The sequence below is a fragment of the Oncorhynchus keta genome, chromosome 24 (assembly GCF_023373465.1).
Source record: "Oncorhynchus keta strain PuntledgeMale-10-30-2019 chromosome 24, Oket_V2, whole genome shotgun sequence".
Classification (NCBI taxonomy): Eukaryota; Metazoa; Chordata; class Actinopteri; order Salmoniformes; family Salmonidae; genus Oncorhynchus; species Oncorhynchus keta.
In genome coordinates this window covers 39,800,402-39,823,529 of record NC_068444.1, presented here as the reverse complement: position 1 = coordinate 39,823,529, position 23,128 = coordinate 39,800,402, and the positions used below count along the sequence as shown (strand labels likewise).

General features: G+C 43.9%; 1 pseudogene; it reads left to right on the top strand.

The window, feature by feature from the left end:
• The window catches only part of LOC118357535 (zinc transporter ZIP11-like), a 156,440-nt pseudogene that overhangs the window by 14,394 nt on the left and 118,918 nt on the right, over positions 1–23,128 (top strand).

Sequence of the window (23,128 nt, the reverse complement as noted above, 5' to 3'; positions counted from 1 at the left end):
TACAATACATTTTGGAGCACAATGCTCCCAAATTAAAATTCCAGATAGCACAGTAAAATATTCAGGAGCGTGTGCGACCAAAATGTTAGCACTGTAGAGCCATTACTCTCACTCACACTCCCTGCTGGATCAGGAGGAAAGTGCCAGGGCCTATAGGGATGTGTTTGTGACGTATTCCAGAGAACGTGTGAATTTGATGCAGTGTTTATTTTCGGTCCTCTGTCCCTTTTCGTTATTTGTGTTATTGCATAACATTCAAGCCAAATGTTGCTTAGGGAATGGGGGTCACCTTTATCATTGCACAACAGTCCTATTCCAAAAGAGTGAGATCCCCCGAGGACTTTCTCTGTTAGCTTTTTTTTATTTTGAGGCCAACTGAACTTCCCCACTCCGAGCAGAAGCCGACTGCACACAGCAAATAATAGTGCCTGCTAACTGTTACGTCCTCTTTGCTTCGCCCTCAGGTGATGTTGGCGGTGTCCTATTGGTCGTTGCTGGCACCGGCGATAGACATGGCAGAGGATTCGGGAAAGTATGGTTTTTTTGCGTTCGTCCCTGTGGCGGTGGGCTTTGCCCTCGGCGCGACCTTCGTCTACCTGGCTGACCTCATGATGCCTGCTCTGGTGAGTCTTGTTGGTGCTGCAGCCTCCCGGAAATGAACTTAATTCACACATACAGTACATACCACTCTGACATGTCAAACACAATAGCCAAAGAGGTTGGCCTCTATACATTGTTTGCTCATACACCACAGGTAATATCAATCAATCAAGCTTGATTTATATAGCACATTTCTTAGAACAAATGCAATTTACAATTTAAAGTGCTTGACAAATAAAATGTAGGTCTACCTGTTGGAAATTCGGTAAAGGCGGGAAATAAATCAGGACAGGATGAGGGTTGGATAGAGGGTGAGTTATAAGCCACACTTATATGCTGGCCTTGTTATTATTGACAGTAGTGATGTGAGAGAGGGGTTTGAATGCCATTAAGTGTAATCACTCCTATTAAAGGTTTTCTGCTTCACTAAGTCACATCAACATCCTATTGTTACATGGCAGCAGATACTCCCATTTAGATGGCAAATTAGATTATATGATATTGTTACATAGTGGTTTTATTCTGTACTAGCGCAGTGGACTATCACTGGTAAATGTATCAAAAAGGTAAGTAGGATGGTGCAATGAGGCCAATCTTGTAACCTAAACCATTTGCAATTGGTAATCAATTGATGTACTGTCAGCTAAAAAAGTAGGAAAAGTAGGCTATTCCTTAAACATCATCCTAACACCCTACATACATCTTTTCACAGCGGTTAGAGGCTTTAACACAAATCATTACGATTGTCCCCACCATCCTCTTCCTCCTCTCCTCCATCTCTCTCCCACTATATCTCCTGCTCCTCTCCCGTGGTTTCCCCTGTGATGACAGTGGGAGGACGGAGCAGAGTGGAATCGGGGGGGAGACGCAGGGGTCTTGACTGTGGGCTGGGGTGCCCCTCTGGGGGGTCGGACCGGGCTGTTTGGACAGCTGCTGGTGTCAATTTTACTGGCTCCTGGGCAAACACTGGGCCCTGAATGATAGCAGGAGAGAGGGGGAGTGCAGATGGGTGGTGGAGGCAGTGCCAGCCTAGCGGCAGCAGCACCGAGTCCGTCGACCCCCGTTCTGACCCCCCTCAACCTGGTGATAAGGCTGCCCTGTACCTGGAAGTCTCTGTATCTGCATCGATCTCTCTCTCTCTTTCTCTTCCCTATCAACACTACTGTTTTCCCCAGTCACGGTCTTTTGTGCGCCAGCAGCGTTTCTAGGATAAGGGAAAACAAACGTCAGGTGGTTGGGTGACTGCGGAGCAAGCTGTTGCAGGATTAAGTGTCATAGGACCATGAACTGTATCTCCGTATGTGGGAGCAAGGGCTTTGTCAGGGAGATGATACTGACTTAACTGGACCTGGTCAAACACTTTCAAACAAAGCCACAGCTTTGCACAAGGTACAAGTCGGGTAACAGGATGTTGCCCCACGCAATGGGAGTGTTGCATCATGGGAGATAACATTAGCTCCCATCCATAGCTTCCTGTGGCACACAGCCAAGGGCCAAGTGTGCACAATGCCAACATGTTCGGCCCTATTTTGATTTGTTTATCACTTTTTTGGTTAATACATGATTCTATATGTGTTATTTCATAGTTGTGATGTCTTCACCTTTATTCTACAATGTAGAAAATAGTAAAAATAAAGAAAAACCCTTGAAGGAGTAGGTGTGTTTGAACTTTTGACTGGTCCCCAAAAATATATGGGGGATTGGAAATGATGCAGTCAATGACATTGATGGAAGCAAAAATCTATCTGCAGTATTAAAGGTGATTTACCCCCTATTTGTTTTTTAAATATATGTATCCACTACAGTAACAAGATCATCCACTCTGTAAAATGTATATGGGTTCTGAAATGTTGTGAAATTGCACAGTTACAAATAGAAATCAAACTGGATGGACATTAGAAATAGAGGAAGGACTAAAAACATACTAAATATATCTATTGCAAAATAGATTGTGTCTGTAAAATGTGTATAATCTGAAGGTAGAAGCCTAAGGTGCTATTGTTTATTCCAATTGGGAGAGGGGTGATAGGGTTTTCAGGGAATAATAAAGGTATATTCTAAAAGAAGTGTGTGTATATATATATTATATTTATTATTATTATTATTATTATTATTTTTTTTTTTTGAATATACCTTTAAATTATTTATTTAATTATATACAGTTGAAGCCAGAAGTTTACATACACTTAAGTTGTAGTCATTAAAACTTGTTTTTCAACCACGCCAGAACTATAGTTTGATAAAAAGACATTTGTGGAAAGTCGGTTAGGACATCTACTTTGTGCATGACACAAGTCATTTTTCCAAAAATTGTTTACAGACCGAGTGAATTATAAGGGAAATAATCTATCAAAATTCCAGTGGGTCAGAAGTTTACATACACTAAATTGACTGTGCCTTTAAACAGCTTGAACAGTTCCAGAAAATGATTTCATGGCTTTAGAAGCTTCTGATAGGCTAATTGACATCATTTGAATCAATTGGAGGTGTACCTGTGGATGTATTTCAAGGCCTACCTTCAAACTCAGTGCCTCTTTGCTTGACATCATGGGAAAATCAAAAGAAATCGGCCAAGACCTCAGAAAAAGTCTGGTTCATCCTTGGGAGCAATTTCCAAACGCCTGAAGGTACCACCTTCATCTGTACAAACAATAGTACGCAAGTATAAACACCATGGGACCACTCAGCTGTCATACCGCTCAGGAAGGTGACGTGTTCTGTCTCCTAGAGCTGAACGTACTTTGGTGGGAAAAGTGCAAATCAATCCCAGAACAACAGCGAAGGACCTTGTGAAGATGCTGGAGGAAACGGGTACAAAAGTATATATCCACCGTAAAACAAGTCCTATATCGATACAACCTGAAAGGGGACAAAGATCGTACTATTTAGAGAAATATCCTCTGGTCTGATGAAACAAAATATAACTGTTTGACCATAATGACCATTGTTTGGAGGAAAAAGGGGGAGGCTTGCAAGCCGAAGAACACCATACCAACCGTGAAGCACGGGGGTGGCAGCATCATGTTGCGGGGGTGCTTTGCTGCAGGAGGGACAATTATGTGGATATATTGAAGCAACATCTCAAGACATCAGTCAGGAAGTTAAAGCTTGGTCGCAAATGGCTCTTCCAAATGGACAATTACCCCAATAATTATTCCAAAATTGTGGCAAAATAGCTTAAGGACAACAAAGTCAAGGTATTGGAGTGGCCATCACAAAGCCCAGACATCAATCTCATATAATATTTGTGGGCAGAACTGGGAAAGCATGTGTGAGCAAGGATGACTACAAACCTGACTCAGTTACACCAGCTCTGTCAGGAGGAATGGGCCTAAATTCACCCAATTTATTGTGGGAAGCTTGTGGAAGGGTACCCGCAACGTTTGACTCAAGTTAAACAATTTAAAGGCAATGCTACCAAATACTAATTGAATGTATGTAAACTTCTGACCCACTGTGAATGTGGTGAAATAAATCATTCTGTACTATTTTTCTGAAATGTCACATTCTTAAAATAAAGTGGAAATCCTAATTGACCTAAAACAGGGGATTTTTACTGGGATTAAATGTCAGGAAATGTGAAAAACTGAGTTTAAATGTATTTGGCTAAGGTGTATGTAAACTTCCGACTTCAACTTTATATGGATATATATTTACCCCAAAAATATGGGGGATTGGAAATGAATTACATTGATGGAAGCAGCAATCTATCCACAATATTAAAGCTTATCCACCCCTTAAAATTACAATAATATTTAACGCTTGTCCAAAAGGACCTCATTACTTTTTCTCTGCACTTCTTCTCGGCCAAGTCTTCTGCTTTCCACTTTTGACTTTCCCTGTACTTCCCGATGGCTAATAACACAACCCCATCTCTAACTGAGAGGCAGTGGTGTCTTAAAAAATGTGTCAGAAAATGTATGTTTGTAAGGAGGAGAGGAACACCTCATTAACCTCCCCTCTCTCCTTGTCACACCATCAGATTTCCCCTGAAACTGGAATCTGATCCCCCTCTTCTCTCTTGTGGCTAGCAATTATGCTAATTTGCCTTCAAGACTCCTCAACTAGTGGGGTGTAACTTATTTTTGGCGACATTTTAATTTGTCACCTTTTCGAAAGTGTCTTGTACTTTCTACTTGGTATCTGTTGATAATTGGTCAAGTTCTCGTGTAAGACTTTCCAGTATTATTTCTTACCTCACTGAAAGTCTAAAAGTATTGGGCATGGGCAATGGCGCGGCCTCTGACCGGAGATTTGAAAGGCTCGCAGAGACAAAATGTTGCTCTTTAAAAGCTAATTTAATTCAATTCTACACATTTTGCCAGAGGCAGTATGCAAAATGTAGTTAAAACCATTTTTCTGCAATTGTACACTTTTTGCCATACCATAAAAACACAGCATAAGCAATCTGACATTATATAAAGAAATCTTACATTTATTGAATTTTAGATTCTCCCTGACTGTCTAGTTTTAATTTTGGTGATTTTTTTTTTGTCCAAAAATATATAGCTCCATTATCTTTCCTACATACTTTTTTATCTGGTTTTAATCGTTTAAGTTTACACTAAAAACGTTTTGGCTGTAAAATACAGCTATTAATGCTCTCAATGTTTAAGTAGGTAGGCCTACTTCCTCTTGTCAAAGTTCTGCGTGTACACACACACACAGGCACATTCTAAATGAATGTTCTCCCAATTTCTGATTGGAATGTTGACTCCATTTAGGTTTTGGCAAGTCGGTTAGGTCGACCGATTAATCGGAATGGCCGATTTTAATTAGGACCGATTTCAAGTTTTCATAACAATCGTAAATCGTTATTTTTGGACACCGATTTGAACTTTTTATTTATTTAATTTTTTACCCATTTATTTAATCTTTATTTAACTAGGCAAGTCAGTTAAGAACACATTCTTATTTTCAATGACGGCCTAGGAACGGTGGGTTAACTGCCATGTTCAGGGGCAGAACGACAGATTTTCACCTTGTTAGCTCGGGGGATTCAATCTTGCAACCTTAAAGTTAACTAGTCCAACGCTCTAAACACCTGCCTCTCATTGCACTCCACGAGGAGACTGCCTGTTATGCAAATGCAGTAAACCAAGGTAAGTTGCTAGCTAGCATTAAACTTGTCTTATAAAAAACAATCAATCAATCATAATCACTAGTTAACTACACATGGTGATGATATTACTAGTTTATCTAGCGTGTTCTGCGTTGCATGTAATTGATGTGGTGCGTATAGTTACTCCAATGTATACCGAACCATGAACATCAATGCCTTTCTTAAAATCACAGAATACACAGAAGTATATATTTTTAAACCTGCATATTTAGCTAAAAGAAATCCAGGTTAGCAGGCAATATTAACCAGGTGAAATTGTGTCACTTCTCTTGCGTTCATTGCATGCAGAGTCAGTGTATATGCAAAAGTTTGGGCCGCCTAATTTGCCAGAATTTTGCGTAATTATGACATATCATTGAAGGTTGGGCAATGTAACAGAAATATTTAGACTAATGGATGCCACCCCTTAGATAAAATACGGAACGGTTCCGTATTTCACTGAAAGAATAAACGTCTTGTTTTCAATGATAGTTTCCGGATTTGACCATATTAATGACCTCAGGCTCGTATTTCTGTGTGTTATCATGTTAGAATTAAGTCTATGATTTGATATTTGATTGATCAGTCTGACTGAGCGGTGGTAGGCAGCAGCAGGCTCGTAAGCATTTATTCAAACAGCACTTTTGTGCGTTTTGCCAGCAGCTCTTCATTGTGCGTCAAGCATTGCACTGTTTATGACTTCAAGCCTATCAACTCCCGAGATGAGGCTGGTGTAACCAATGTGAAATGGCTAGCTGGTTAGCGGGGTGCGCGCTAATAGCGTTTAAAACGTCACACGCTCTGAGACGTGGAGTGGTTGTTCCCCTTGCTCTGCATGGGTAACGCTGCTTTGAGGGTGGCTGTTGTCGTTGTGTTCCTGGTTCGAGCCCAAAGGAGAAGAGCAAGGAGAGGGACGGAAGCTATACTGTTACACTGGCAATACTAAAGTGCCTATAAGAACATCCAATAGTCAAAGGTTAATGAAATACAAATGGTATAGAGAGAAATACAGTGGGGCAAAATTATTTAGTCAGCCACCAATTTTGCAAGTTCTCCCACTTAAAAAGATGAGGCCTGTAATTTTCATCATAGGTACACTTCAACTATGACAGACAAAATGAAAAACAAAATCCAGAAAATCACATTGTAGGATTTTTAATGAATTTATTTGCAAATTATTTAAACTGAGTTTAAATGTATTTGGCTAAGGTGTATGTGGTCCTGTAGCTCAGTTGGTAGAGCATGGCGCTTGTAACGCCAGGGTAGTGGGTTCGATCCCCGGGACCACCCATACGTAGAATGTATGCACACATGACTGTAAGTCGCTTTGGATAAAAGCGTCTGCTAAATGGCATATATTATTATTATTATTATTAGTGTATGTAAACGTCTGACTTCAGCTGTAGACAAAAAGAACTGGCTCTATGGGTACAAATAACAAAAACATTTAAACCTGTCCAACAATGTTATGAATTCCACAGAATTTTGAACATAACAGATCAGCCAGGTCTAAGTTTATACTACAGTTATGAGATGTAGCCTTGGCTTCTCATTAAACCTGACAGAGCTTCAGAGGATCTGCAGAGAAGGATGTGAGAAACTCCCCAAATACAGGTGTGCCAAGTTTGTAGCGTTATTCCCAAGAAGACTCAAAGCTGTAATTACTGCCAAAGGTGCTTCAAAAAAGTACTGAGTCAAGGGTCTGAATATTTAATATTTATATCATATAAAAATAAAAAAAGTTTTTGCAAAAATGTTCAAAAATCATATTTTTGCTTTGTCATTATGTGGTATTGTTTGTAGTTTGATGCAAACATAAAAAAAAATCAATTTTTGAATTAAGCTGTAACATAGCAAAATGTAGAAAAAGTCAAGGGGTCTGAATACTTTCCAGATTCACTGTAGAAATATCTCATTTAGGTAAGTATTGACACCCCTTTTCAGCTCAGGTGCATCCAATTTCCTTTGATCATCCTTGAGATTTCACTACAGCTTGATTGGAGTCCACAATGGCCAATTGAATAGTTTGGACATAATTTAGAAAGAAACACACCTGTCTATATAAGGTTCCACAGTTGACAGTGCATGTCAGAGCAGAAACTATGCCATGAAGTCCAAGGAACCTTCTGCAGCTCTCCAATGTAGAATTGTGTTGAGGGGGAAGCGTATAAAACAATGTCTAGAGTGTTGAACGTTTCCCCTGAGAACAGTGGTCTCCATCATTGGGAAATGCAAAAAATATGGAACTACCCAGACTCTGCATGGGGGTGACCGTCCAACCAAACTGAGCAACTGGGCAAGAAGTACCAAGAAGCCATTGACCACTCAGACAGAAGTACTGCATTTCTTGGATGAGTCTCTACAGCACCAATCTGGGCTTTATGGCAGAGTGGCCAGAAGGAAGGCAGTCCTGAGAAAAAGGCACATGACGCCATGCCTGAGGTTTGCAAAAAGGCACGTGAAAGACTGAGCATAAGGCAAAATATTATGTGGTCTGATGAGATGAAAATGTATCTATTTGGCCTGAATGCAAAGCTTCATGTCTGGAGAAAATCAGGCAGAGCTCATTTCCCATCGAACACCATCCCTACCGTGAAGCATGGTGATGGCACGTGATGCAACAATATTATATTTTTGGCCGCTACCGATATCCAATATTTTCCTTGACAAAAAAACGATAATGATAACTGATATTTAACATTTTTGAGGCCTTTTAAGCATTCTACTACAGTTAAATAGTTAACACACACACGGACGCAGCGGTCTAAGGCACTGCATTTCAGTGCAAGAGGTGTCACCGTAGTCCCTGGTTTGAATCCAGGCTGTATCACTTCTGGCCGTAATTGGAAGTCCCATAGGGCAGCACACAATTGACCCAGCGCTGTCCAGGTTTGGCTGGGGTAGGCCGTCATTGTAAATAATTATTTGTTCTTAACTGACTCACACACTCACACTCACACTCACACTCACACTCACACTCACACTCACACTCACACTCACACACTCACACTCTCCACCGAACCAAAAGTTATTTTGTTGGCATTTAAGTATGTCCCCATTACCAGTAAAACATAATCAAAACCTATTTCTTCCACTTACTTGCTGTGATGTTTTGTTGTTCATTTGTTCAGTCGTTGCATTCTCAACCAGGATTTCATTGTGTCAAGTTTCAGCTCTGTCTGTCCATGGCCTCTCTTCCTCGGTGCGCACTTTCGCTGTGTCCGTTTCCATCTTGTCCAGCTGCATCCGTTTCTTGTCTGCATCGAAGTAGCAGTCCTTGTACATGGCGTCGAGCACGGTGGCGACACAGTAAAGAGAGAATGCCACCATATCGCTTGTTCACAGCCTGTGTCTGCAGTTTTGTTGAGCAGGCGTTTCAATGCCATGACAGAGGATATCACGTCTGCTGCAGGTGCAGTTGCTCAGCTTATTTCTCAAGTCAGTTGTTTGAATAGAGCTTGCTATTGTGTTCATGTTTCCATGTTTCAAACATGTTCTGAAATGGCAGCAGCGGTATGACAACCAGCACATTCATGAGCCTGAAATACAACTTGCCTCTGTATCGAAATCCTCGACGACCCACTGTGCTGTCAGACTCAGCATGCTCATGGGGTTGATATTGATGGTTCAACTATCAGTCATGGAGCTAATCGCAGTGACGCTATTACTGTGTGACTGCGGTAGGGCAACATCTGAAAAATAACGCACTTGGTAGTGTGCACCAGTGTTCGACCAGTCGGCGAAAGCCAACATCACCCACGACAGAGAACGGTTGATTGTCAAGGGCAATGAATTCCATTGTCTTGGTGTTAATGGATTTCGCCCTAGAGTCGTCTCGCTGAAATGTTCTTACTCTTTCAAACGACTGTTCGACTTGTTGGCTGCTTGATTCACACAGCAGACATTGTGAGCTACGTTAGGAATACTGTTCTGCACGTGTAGTGCAACATCTTACGTGGTGTCATTATGTTATATAGGTATGTATGTCAGCTTTGACATCGGTTTTATACATCGGCGTTAAACTAGACATCGGGTCGATGTTGTCATTTTTAGCTAATATCTGCCAATTCTGATTTCTTCACCGATATATCGTGCATCCCTAGTGGTGGCAGCATCATGCTATGGGGATGCTTTTTAGTGGCAGGGACTGGGAGACTTGAAGAAAGAGGGAACAATGAATGGAGCCAAATACAGGCAAATCCTTGATGAGAAGCTACGTACAAACGACCTTAGACTGGGGCGAAGATTTATGTTCCAACAGGACAATGACCCCAAGCATATAGCCAATGCAATGCTGGAATGGCTTCAGAACAAGATTGAGACAGTCCTTGAGTGGCTCAGACTTGAATCCCATTGAAAATCTGTGTAAAGACTTGAAGATTGCTGTTCACTGCCACTCCCCATCTACATTAACAGAGCTTGAGAAAATCTGCAAGGAAGAATGGGAGCAAATCCTCAAATCCAGATGTGCAAAGCTGATACAGACATGCCCATCATGACTCAATGCTGGAATGACAGCCAAAGGTGCTTCAAGAAAGTATCGACTCAGGGGTGTGAATACTTATGTGAATTAGATTTCTCTATTTCATTTTCAATAAATGTGCAAATATGTCTAAAAACATGTTTTCACTTTGTGGTTATGGGTTATTGTGTGTAGATGGGTGAGAAAAACATAAACCTAATCCATTTTGAATTCGGGCTGTAATAGCAAAATGTGGAATAAGTGAAGGGGTATGTATACTTTCTGAAGGCACTATGGAGATACCACAGTTAATGGCATGGCTTTAGGTTTTGGTCCAAAATGATTTGTAGTTCTCGAAGTGAATTGTTTTCAGTTGTCCAGCTGTCAGATCTTCTCTCTCACTTACCAGGCAGCACCAAGCTGTTTGTGGGTTGCCGTCTCCACGGGGCCCTGTCTTTAAGCATTAAGGGGCCACAGTGGGCTAATCCAGTGTGTGTCTGTGAGGAGCGGCTCCAGGAAGAGCCCAGGTGAGATGCTTAACTAATTGGCCTGGGGCGGTTAGATTGCCTCAGCCAACCCGGCCCCCGCTGTGTGTCAGGATTTAGGATGTGAGATACAGCATTAATGATGGCCCCGTCGGCCGTCATTAGAACCAGCCTCCTGCGCCGCTGTCGTTAAAAACACCAGGAGTCCACTGCCCTGCATCGGCTTCTGTTTGTCTCGATACTAACAGGAGAACCTCCTTATAAAGTTCAGCTGCCCCCTCGCAAGGAAAGGGAAGCAAGCCACCAAGGGCTTTCATCTCAAAAGAGTGGAAGTGAAGAGAGGAAAAGATGACGAGACAGAGAGAGAAACAGAGAAAGGTCCCATGTGACTCAGTTGGTAGAGCATGGAGCTTAGGGCTGGCACAATTACCGTACGGTGCCTTCGAAAAGTATTCAGATCCCATGACTTTTACAGCCTTATTCTAAAATTGATTTAAAAATTATCCTCTACAATCTCCACACAATTAGCAATAATTAAAATGTATTGAAAATAAAAAACAGATGCCTTATTTACATTAGTATTCAGACTCTTTGCTATGAGACTTGAAATTGATCTCATGTGTATCCTGTTTCCATTGATCATCCTGATGTTTCTACAACTTGACTTGAGTCCACTTGTGTTAAATTCAATTGAATGGACATGCTTTAGAAAGGCACACAATTAACAGTGCATGTCAGAGCAACAACCATGCCATGCGGTCGAAGGAACTGTCCTTAGAGCTCCGAGACAGGATTGTGTCAATCTGCACAGATCTGGCTAAGGGTTCCAAAACAATTCTGCAGCATTGAAGGTCCCCAAGAACACAGTGGCCTCCATCATTCTTAAATGGAAGAAGTTTGGAACCACCAAGACTCTTCGTAGAGCTGACCGCCCGGCCAAACTGAGAAATTTGGGGAGAAGGGCCTTGGTCAGGGAGGTGACCAAGAACCCGACAGCGCTCCAGAGTTCCTCTGTGGAGATGGGAGAACCTTCCAGAAAGACAACCATTTCTGCAGCGCTCCACCAATCAGGCCTTTATGATAGAGTGGCCAGACAGAAGCCATTCCCCAATAAAAGGCACATGACAGCCCACTTGGAGTTTGTCAAAGGCACTTGAAGACTCTCAGACCATGAGAAACAAGATTCTCTGGTCTGATGAAACTAAGATTTAATGCCAAGGATCACTTCTGGAGGAAACCTGGCACCATCCCTAGAGTGAAGCATGGTGGTGTCAGCATCATGCTGTGGGGATGTTTTTCAGTGGCAGGGGACTGGGAGACTAGTCAGGATCGAGAGAAAGACATTTCATTTTTTTTAAATTGAATAAATTAGCAAACTTTTCTAAAATCCTGTTTTTGCTTTGTCATTATGGGGTATTATGTGTAGATTGATGAGGGAAAAACACAATTTAATCCATTTTAGAATAAGGCTGTAACCTAACAAAATAAAGTCAAGGGGTCTGAATACTTTCTGAAGGCACTGTATATGCCTAACCATGTAACTGATTGTTATGGATGAAGACCATATTGAAAATAAAATAACAGTCAAAAAATGATTTAGAGATGTATTTATTTTACGAACAGCTGACTGAAGACTGGACGGCCGGGCATTATGCCTTCATTGACTTGAATGGAAATGCCCATTATATTCAAATATATTTAAACTTCAATGGAGACTTGCTCGCGTGACTTGTGAGAGAGCATGTGCGCTGCGTTTGGCTCGTTCCAGCCAATGGGTGGGGGAGGGGTGAGAGAGGCACAAGGGCTGGTGTGTGTGGCACAGAAGTAGCGAGAGAGAGTAGCCAAACCGACTCACGCTAGTTAGACGTAGGCAATCTATCATACCATCTGGTAGTGCCTGTCTTCAATGCATCAACTCATTGTGAAGAGTCAAGCTAGCTAGCTAGCTACCGTAGCCAGCTAAGTTAGCCAGGTAGCTAGCGAGAGTTGCAAAACGAATTGAGGCTATTTTGCTACGCTTCCTGTACTTGTCTAAAACAACTCATATGAAACAACAGCCTACCTGTTGGTTGACCATTGCACCCTGCTCCTTCTCATTTATCCAACTTAATTATGTTATTTTAAGTCCATTTACATTTTGTACTGATTTATAAATATCACACTTCACTTGCTACACATGGAGCCTCTGACTAGCGCCTTTTTGGTTTATGGATAGTGATAACAAGCTACACTGTGAAACGTGTGTTTGTTACCGGTGCGTTTTTTTATTTTATGGGAGGCATTCATAACAACTAAGCCTTTTCATTGTTAAAATAGGCCTATAATTCCAAAATAATCAAACACTGACATCCGTTCGGATATTTGAATAACCGTGCCCATCCCTAATGCACTCACTAATGTTAGTCTGCGAAATGACTCAAATGTGAAGAATTTGAATGTGACTTATAAGAATAATGGTATTCTTAAAGTTAGAGTGAAAAAAAACTGGGTACAAACTCTTGGTAAAAAAGCTGTTTGTGGCGTAAGAATAGTGATCTTCGAAAGAGGAGATAACCGGTTCGATTCCATCTGCTGTTTTGATGGGGTAGCTTAGGCTCTCGTTTAGGAAGAGGAATAAACTGGTCTATCGCTTTAGGAGTGTTTTAACGAGGGGAAAGCTTCCATGATGCATCATGCTGCAGTGGTGGCGGCGGTCGGTAGCATTGCTGATGGCTTTGTTTATTAATGCCGTGTATACAGAGCTCAGTGTGCACACTGAATATCACATAACCTTAAAGCAGGGATCTGCAACACGCCAGCCTGTGTTTTTCCTACCGCCACTGCTCTGAATAGTCATCCACCTTTTTTAAATGTCAGCTCACAAACCCAGTAGCTCCCTAGTTCTCTGCCTAATGTCTAATATGAAGGTGAGGGATGAAGATCACTTAAAACATTTTTTTAAAACCATTGAGACAGGGTATTCATGGGTTGCATGTTTGTATTGAATGTCCTTTTGAAGACTGACTCCCAACTGATCGTTCTACTCAATGCATTCTCAATTACCACTGATTAAGATTTTGTCATACGATGTCGGGGGAGGGGGGGGGGGCTGTCCTTACCAAGGGGCTAATAGAATGCGTGGCAGCAGGCACTTGACAGGCGCTCATGTTCAACTACGATTACAGCCCCGGGTAACCTTGTTAATCCTTGGGCTGAGGCCTCGCTCCAGGGCATCGCCTGGGGAACAGAACAAACTCCAAGCATCTGACCTGAGATGGACAGCTTTTAATCATTCCTGTTCTCACTTGTTCACTGTCTATCAAGCTGTCTCTTGCTTGCTAACTTGCTCTCTCTTTCTCTCTCTCGCTGATTCTCTGTCAACCTGGTGATGAGTACTGCCTTGTTTTAAGAACACATTGCATCTATAATCAAGGTCGGGCCTCTGTTTCTCTCTCGTCCAACTCTGACACAGTAGATAAGCACCCTAGCTGCTTGTAGTGACTTTGTCTGCTCAGTCAGTTACAAGAAACAGGATTCTTGGATGTTTCAGTCTGTCCTGGGCTAAGACTTTTCTGTCAGGGGGATGTCGTTTTCTGCCCTTTAGGTTCCTGGATACATTTCTCTTGCAGTGAAACTAATTGGTTGGGAGAAAAATGATACCAGCTATGAAAGTGACTGTAGAAGTGTTTGATACAGGGTGAACTTTGGTTGTAGGCTTCTTATTAAATAAACTCTATAGAAGGCTGTGGGAGGCTTGAGTGGGCAGTTTGTAATCTTCTCAGTACAGAGTTATTTGAAGACATCTGTGGATTGATTGCAGAGTTATCTGTGACCTCATTTGAGAAATCTGCCAAGCTATACTGCTACAGCAACTCATACCCATACCTTTTACACCAGGGCTCTCCAACCCTGTTTCTGGAGAGCTACCCTCCTCTAGGTTTTTGCTCCAACCCCAGTTGTAACTAACCTGATTTAGCTTATCAACCAGCTAACTGTTAGAATTAGGTGTGTTATAATTAGGTGTGCTAGATTAGGGTTGGAGTGAGAACTTACAGGATGGTAGTTCTCAAGGGACAGGGTTAGAGAGCCCTGCTTTACAACCACCTTATTCCATACAGTAGCTATACACAGGGGCGGACTGGGACCAAAACTTAGCCCTGGCATTTCTAACACTCCTGACCATGTTTTCCCTTGTGGCCACCTCAACGTCCTATTTCTTTCCCCAAGGCCCCCCACACTGGCCCATTGTTTTCCGTGAGACCCTCATTATTAGCCAGATCCTTTTGTGCAAAAAAACTCAAGTTAGACAGGCCCACTGGGACAAAAATAGACCAGCCCTTCTGGCATTTGCCTGAAATGCCAGATGGCTCGTCCGCCCCTGGCTATACATGATCCATCTGCATGTATACGAGGAAACCTGGCACCATGGAGACCAGATGATTAACTAACTCCTGCATATTTTGGTGTCTGACATAGAATTGTCCATGTTTTTTGCCACCTTTAAAACACACTACCCTATTGCTCCCCCTTTCTGAAATCTTGACCTTGAGGTCCAAAGCATTGCAGTTTTTCATTCTTCCCCTCTAATCAGGGACTGATTCCCGACCTGGGACACCAGGTGAGAGGACTCTCACCCTGGCTAATCAATGAAACCCAAACCCAATCAATGGAACTACCAGGTACAAAAGTAAACCACAGGTACTGAGGACTTTTGAGTAGTCCTGCTCTTGCTTCCTGTGATCATCTTCTGCTTTATGTAATGACAGCCTTCAAATAATGACAGCCACATACAGACTAACGCTGGAGACCTGTTTGGTGTTTGTTTGGAACAGAGCCTCAGTACAGCCCCTCAGGCTTCCATCCCTGAGGGGGAGCCTCTCATAACCCTCTCACAGTCCTTTCCTTGTCCATCATTGATCAACAAAGTGGCATCATCTTTGAAGATCAAAGCACTGTGGCTTTTACCTATAGTCTATAGTTACCAGGGTTTACAAATGGCAGAGAGGCTCAGTCTGTAGGAACAACAGAAGCTCAGGACAAGGTTCTCAAAGGCACGGACCGGTTAATCAGAATTGACCAAGCTGGCTATTTGTCATCTCAACTATGGAATTCTCTGTGGCGCTCACACATGTATACGTATGCACAGACACCCACACACCTTGTTCCTACTTATAATCACTTTTTATCTGAGTGGTCTGTTGCATAGAAATCCCTTTTTCTATTGAAGCTCCAATAGTAATTCTGTTTTTACAAGCCACTTCACTATGACCAACAGCCCATGGCCATTGTAATGGTCTGAGGCACACTGTTATTAGCTCGTCGTACTATGATGGCAACTGCATAATGTCCTGGAGGAGTAACTGGCCATAGGGGGAATGACCTTTAAAGTGCATCTCTGTGTGTCTACTCATGCTTCGGCAATCCATAGGTCCCCTGGCCAGCCTTGGGGTCTATATCGTAACGAATCGACCCAGGCCCAGCCAATATATGGTTATGCTTGAGATTTTTTTTGAAAAAGCAATCTGAGCATGTAAACGACCACTGCTCGGCGACAGGTAGCAAAGCGGTTAAGAGCGTTGGGCCAGTAACCGAAAGGTCGCTGGTTCGAATTGAGTTCAGGTGCATCCTGTTTCCAATGATAATCATCATTGATCATCATTAACTTGAATTTACCACAGGTGGACACTATTCAATTGATTGGACAAGATTTGTAAAGGCACACACCTGTCTATATAAGGTCCCAAGGTGCATGTCAGACCAAAAACCAAGCCATGAGGTTGAAGGAATTGTCCGTAGTGCTCCGGGACAGGATTGTGTTGAGGCACAGATCTGGGGAAGGGTACCAAAACATGTCTGTAGCATTGAAGGTCCCCAAGATCACAGTGGCATCCATCAATCTTAAATGGAAGAAGTTTGGAACCACCAAGGGTCCTTCTAGAGCTGCCTGCCTGCCCAAACTGAGCAATCGGTGGAGAAGGCTCTTGGTCAAGGAGGTGACCAAGAACCTGATGGTCACTCTCACAGAGCTTTAGAGTTCCTCTTTGGAGATGGGAGAACTTTCCAGAAGGACAACCATCTCTGCAGCACTCCACCAATCAGGCCTTTATGGTATAGTGTCCCAGACCCAAGATACTCCTCAGTAAAAGGCACTTGACAACCCGCTTGGAGTTTGCAAAAAGGCACCTAAATACTCTCAGACCATGACTAACAAGATTCCCTGGTCTAATGAAATCATTAGACCAGGGAAATCGGGGCGGCAGCGTAGCCTAGTGGTTAGAGCGTTGGACTAGTAACCGGAAGGTTGCGAGTTCAAACCCCCGAGCTGACAAGGTACAAATCTGTCGTTCTGCCCCTGAACAGGCAGTTAACCCACTGTTCCCAGGCCGTCATTGAAAATAAGAATATGTTCTTAACTGACTTGCCTGGTTAAATAAAGGTAAAAAATGCCGAGCTTCAAGTCTGGAAACCTGGTACCATCCCTATGGTGAAGCATGGTGGTGGCAACATCATGCTGTGGGGATATTTTCAGTGGCAGGGACTGGGAGACTGGTCAGGATCGATGCAAAGATGAATGGAGTAAAGTACAGACAAATCCTTGATGAAAACCTGCTGATGAAAACCTGCTCCAGAGTGCTCAGGATCTTAAACAGGACAACAACCCTAAGCACACAGCCAAGACAGCACAGCCAAGGCAATGCAGAAGTGGCTACTGGACAGGTCTCTAAATGTCCTTGAGTGGCCCAGCCAGGGCCCGGACTTGAACCCGATCGAACATCTCTGGAGAGACTTGAAAGGATTTGCAGAGAAGAAGGGGACAAACTCCCCAAACACGGGTGTGCCAAGCTTGTAGTGTCATACCCAAGACAATTTGATGCTGTAATCGCTGCCAAAGGTGCTTCAACAAAGGGTCTGAATTCTAATGTCAATTTGATATTTCAGTTTTTTATTTGTAATAAATGTGCAACATTTTCTAAAAACCTCTTGCATTGTCATTATGGGGTTTTGTGTGTAGATTGATGAGGGGGGAAAAAACAATCATCAATTTTAGAATAAGACTAACTTAATAAAATGTTGAAAAAGTCAGGGGGTCTGAATGCTTTCCAAAGGCACTGTAGACTACATTAAATTATTGTATCCGCTCTGAAGATTCACTGTATATTGTTTATGTGCAGTTAGGAGGGACATTTTCTAATGTAGCTCGTTGAATGCTTTTCGCAGTGAGAGCATTGTACGGGTCTTTCAGCCTGGCAGCTCTCTTTGACTCTATTTCTTTGTCGGGTTAGTCGGCTCATCCACCATCAACTCTGTTTGACAGTTAAACAAGACGATCCCTCTCATTGTTTGCACTAAGGGGGGCCTATTTGGTTTAAAAAATTGGAGTAGATAATTGCATTTTTAGAAGAATGAACACCAGCTACATCATTTCAATGCTGTTGTTTATGAGATCGCAGTATGCATAAGTAATATTTTGATGGTGACCATCATCATTCCTAATAGGCTGACTTTTTTAGCTTTTCTTTTAGCGATGTCGCTATTTCCCAGTTTGCTGCACATTAGGCCTACTTCCTGGTGACCGATTAACATTTAACATTTAAGTCATTTAGCAGACGCTCTTATCCAGAGCGACTTACAAATTGGTGCAAACACCTTATGACAACCAGTGGAACAGCCACTTGCATCTAAATCTTGTTGGGGGAGAAGGGGGGTGAGAAGGATTACTTACCCTTACTTACCCTATCCTAGGTATTCCTTGAAGAGGTGGGGTTTCAGGTGTCTCCGGAAGGTGGTGATTGACTCCGCTGTCCTGGCGTCGTGAGGGAGTTTGTTCCACCATTGGGGGCCAGAGCAGCGAACAGTTTTGACTGGGCTGAGCGGGAACTGTACTTCCTCAGTGGTAGGGAGGCGAGCAGGCCAGAGGTGGATGAACGCAGTGCCCTTGTTTGGGTGTAGGGCCTGATCAGAGCCTGGAGGTACTGAGGTGCCGTTCCCCTCACAGCTCCGTAGGCGAGCACCATGGTCTTGTAGCGGATGCGAGCTTCAACTGGAAGCCAGTGGAGAGAGCGGAGGAGCGGGGTGACGTGAGAGAACTTGGGAAGGTTGAACACCAGACGGGCTGCGGCGTTCTGGATGAGTTGTAGGGGTTTAATGGCACAGGCAGGGAGCCCAGCCAACAACGAGTTGCAGTAATCAAGACGGGAGATGACAAGTGCCTGGATTAGGACCTGCGCCGCTTCCTGTGTGAGGCAGGGTCGTACTCTGCGGATGTTGTAGAGCATGAACCTACAGGAACGGGACACCGCCTTGATGTTAGTTGAGAACGACAGGGTGTTGTCCAGGATCACGCCAAGGTTCTTAGCGCTCTGGGAGGAGGACACAATGGAGTTGTCAACCGTGATGGCGAGATCATGGAACGGGCAGTCCTTCCCGGGAGGAAGAGGAGCTCCGTCTTGCTGAGGTTCAGCTTGAGGTGGTGATCCGTCATCCACACTGATATGTCTGCCAGACATGCAGAGATGCGATTCGCCACCTGGTCATCAGAAGGGGGAAAGGAGAAGATTAATTGTGTGTCGTCTGCATAGCAATGATAGGAGAGACCATGTGAGGTTATGACAGAGCCAAGTGACTTGGTGTATAGCGAGAATAAGAGAGGGCCTAGAACAGAGCCCTGGGGGACACCAGTGGTGAGAGCGCGTGGTGAGGAGACAGATTCTCGCCACGCCACCTGGTAGGAGCGACCTGTCAGGTAGGACGCAATCCAAGCGTGGGCCGCGCCGGAGATGCCCAACTCGGAGAGGGTGGAGAGGAGGATCTGATGGTTCACAGTATCGAAGGCAGCCGATAGGTCTAGAAGGATGAGAGCAGAGGAGAGAGAGTTAGCTTTAGCAGTGCGGAGCGCCTCCGTGATACAGAGAAGAGCAGTCTCAGTTGAATGACTAGTCTTGAAACCTGACTGATTTGGATCAAGAAGGTCATTCTGAGAGAGATAGCGGTAGAGCTGGCCAAGGACGGCACGCTCAAGAGTTTTGGAGAGAAAAGAGAGAAGGGATACTGGTCTGTAGTTGTTGACATCGGAGGGATCGAGTGTAGGTTTTTTCAGAAGGGGTGCAACTCTCGCTCTCTTGAAGACGGGAGGGACGTAGCCAGCGGTCAGGGATGAGTTGATGAGCGAGGTGAGGTAAGGGAGAAGGTCTCCGGAAATGGTCTGGAGAAGAGAGGAGGGGATAGGGTCAAGCGGGCAGGTTGTTGGGCGGCCGGCCGTCACAAGACGCGAGATTTCATCTGGAGAGAGAGGGGAGAAAGAGGTCAGAGCATAGGGTAGGGCAGTGTGAGCAGAACCAGCGGTGTCGTTTGACTTAGCAAACGAGGATCGGATGTCATCGACCTTCTTTTCAAAATGGTTGACGAAGTCATCTGCAGAGAGGGAGGAGAAGGTGGCAAAGAGCTTCCTAGGGTTAGAGGCAGATGCTTGGAATTTAGAATGGTAGAAAGTGGCTTTAGCAGCAGAGACAGAGGAGGAAAATGTAGAGAGGAGGGAGTGAAAGGATGCCAGGTCCGCAGGGAGGCGAGTTTTCCTCCATTTCCGCTCGGCTGCCCGGAGCCCTGTTCTGTGAGCTCGCAAGGAGTCGTCGAGCCACGGAGCGGGAGGGGAGGACTGAGCCGGCCTGGAGGATAGGGGACATAGAGAGTCAAAGGATGCAGTAAGGGAGGAGAGGAGGGTTGAGGAGGCAGAATCAGGAGATAGGTTGGAGAAAGTTTGAGCAGAGGGAAGAGATGATAGGATGGAAGAGGAGAGAGTAGCGGGGGAGAGAGAGCGAAGGTTGGGACGGCGCGAGACCATCCGAGTAGGGGCAGTGTGGGAAGTGTTGGATGAGAGCGAGAGGGAAAAGGATACAAGGTAGTGGTCGGAGACTTGGAGGGGAGTTGCAATGAGGTTAGTGGAAGAACAGCATCTAGTAAAGATGAGGTCAAGCGTATTGCCTGCCTTGTGAGTAGGGGGAAGGTGAGAGGGTGAGGTCAAAAGAGGAGAGGAGTGGAAAGAAGGAGGCAGAGAGGAATGAGTCAAAGGTAGACGTGGGGGAGGTTAAAGTCGCCCAGAACTGTGAGAGGTGAGCCGTCCTCAGGAAAGGAGCTTATCAAGGCATCAAGCTCATTGATGAACTCTCCGAGGGAACCTGGAGGGCGATAAATGATAAGGATGTTAAGCTTGAAAGGGCTGGTAACTGTGACAGCATGGAATTCAAAGGAGGCAATAGACAGATGGGTAAGGGGAGAAAGAGAGAAAGACCACTTGGGAGAGATGAGGATCCCGGTGCCACCACCCCGCTGACCAGAAGCTCTCGGGGTGTGCGAGAACACGTGGGCGGACGAGGAGAGAGCAGTAGGAGTAGCAGTGTTATCTGTGGTGATCCATGTTTCCGTCAGTGCCAAGAAGTCAAGGGACTGGAGGGAGGCATAGGCTGAGATGAACTCTGCCTTGTTGGCCGCAGATCGGCAGTTCCAGAGGCTACCGGAGACCTGGAACTCCACGTGGGTCGTACGCGCTGGGACCACCAGATTAGGGTGGTCGCGGCCACGCGGTGTGGAGCGTTTGTATGGTCTGTGCAGAGAGGAGAGAACAGGGATAGACAGACACATAGTTGACAGGCTACAGAAAAGGCTACGCTAATGCAAGGAAATTGGAATGACAAGTGGACTACACGTCTCGAATGTTCAGAAAGTTAAGCTTACGTAGCAAGAATCTTATTGACTAAAATGATTAAAATGATACAGTACTGCTAAAGTAGGCTAGCTGGCAGTAGCTGCGTTGTTGGCACTACACTAATCAAGTCGTTCCGTTGAGTGTAATAATTTCTACAGTGCTGCTATTCGGGGGCTAGCTGGCTAGCTAGCAGTGTTGTTTACGTTACGTTGAGTTAAAAGAACGACAATAGCTGGCTAGCTAACCTCGGAAATCGGTCTAGACTACACAATTATCTTTGAAACAAAGACGGCTATGTAGCTAGCTACGATCAAACAAATCAAACCGTTGTACTGTAATGAAATGAAAATGTGATACTCCCTGACCGGTGATTGAATTCGAATCAGTAGACATGTGGTGACGTTGGCTAGCTGTTAGCTGTTAGCTGTTGGCTAGCTAGCAGAGTCTCCTACGTTAAGGACGACAAATAGCTGGCTAGCGAACCTCAGTGAATTAAGATAATCACTCCAAGGCTACACACACTAAACTACACAATTATCTTGGAAACAAAGACAGCTATGTAGCTAGCTAACACTGAACTAATCAAGTCGTACAGTTGAGTGAATAGCACTACAGTGATGCTAATCTGTGTGCGTTAGCTAGCGTTGCTAGCTCCTGGGCGAATAGCAGTGAAGGCTACGTTAGGGCGACGAAATACGAAATACGATAATTATGCAATTATCTCTGATACAAGGACGGCTATGTAGCTAGCTAAGAAGAATTGCTAAGATTATGTAGCTAGCTAACAGTAAACTAATCAAGTCGTACAGTTGAGTGAATAGCACTACAGTGATGCTAATCTGTGTGCGTTAGCTAGCGTTAGCTAGCTCCTGGGCGAATAGCAGTGAAGGCTACGTTAGGGCGACGAAATACGATAATTATGCAATTATCTCTGATACAAGGACGGCTATGTAGCTAGCTAAGAAGAATTGCTAAGATTAGACAAATCAACCGTTGTACTATAATGAAATGTAATGAAAAAGTTATACAACCTGCAGAGCGAAGTGCGAATGCGACCGCTCGCTCCAACCGGAACCGGATCAACAGCAACTGCTGTATGTATTAGCCCTATGTGTATGAAGTGCCTTATGAGGGTCCACATTCATTACAGAATGTATTTGATTTGAATTATTTTCTACTCAAGGACAATAAAGTTTATCTTAACAAGGTCAAATGTTGAAAATGTTGTCTTCTGTGACCCCCTCTTCTCTCGGGATTCCATGTTGTTTTTAAGACCGTGACACATCCATCACAGGGCTAAGTATAAGTAAGTGCTTTAATGATTATTGTGGTAAACAGTTTATAATGGTAAGTTTGGTTTATAATGGTTCGCTCTCACTACTCATGGGTTCCCAAACTCCTCTTTGTTGTCCCTCACACCTCCTCTACCTTTGTTGTACCCCAAAGACCTGTAAATACACTGTAGTTGCTTGTGTGTGTGTTTTCTGGATGTTAACACTGTTTGTTGGCAGCTTTTGATCAGTAGGGCTAAAGTCTGGGAGGCTGCTGTTGAAAGGGGCCCCACAGTACCCCCACAGACCTCAAACACACTCCCTGGTGGTCCATGTACACCACCCAGTGTCCAGCTGCTTTTTCGCCCTTTAAATGACTATCCTGGATCTGATGGGCTGCCCAATGATTTCTCCAACAGTTTCTGTATTATAGTTTTTTTGTGATCTTTAGTGAGATTAAAGTTGTTTTAGTAACTTGTGTACAGTACCTTCAGAAAGTATTCAAACCCTTTAACTTTTTCCACATTTTGT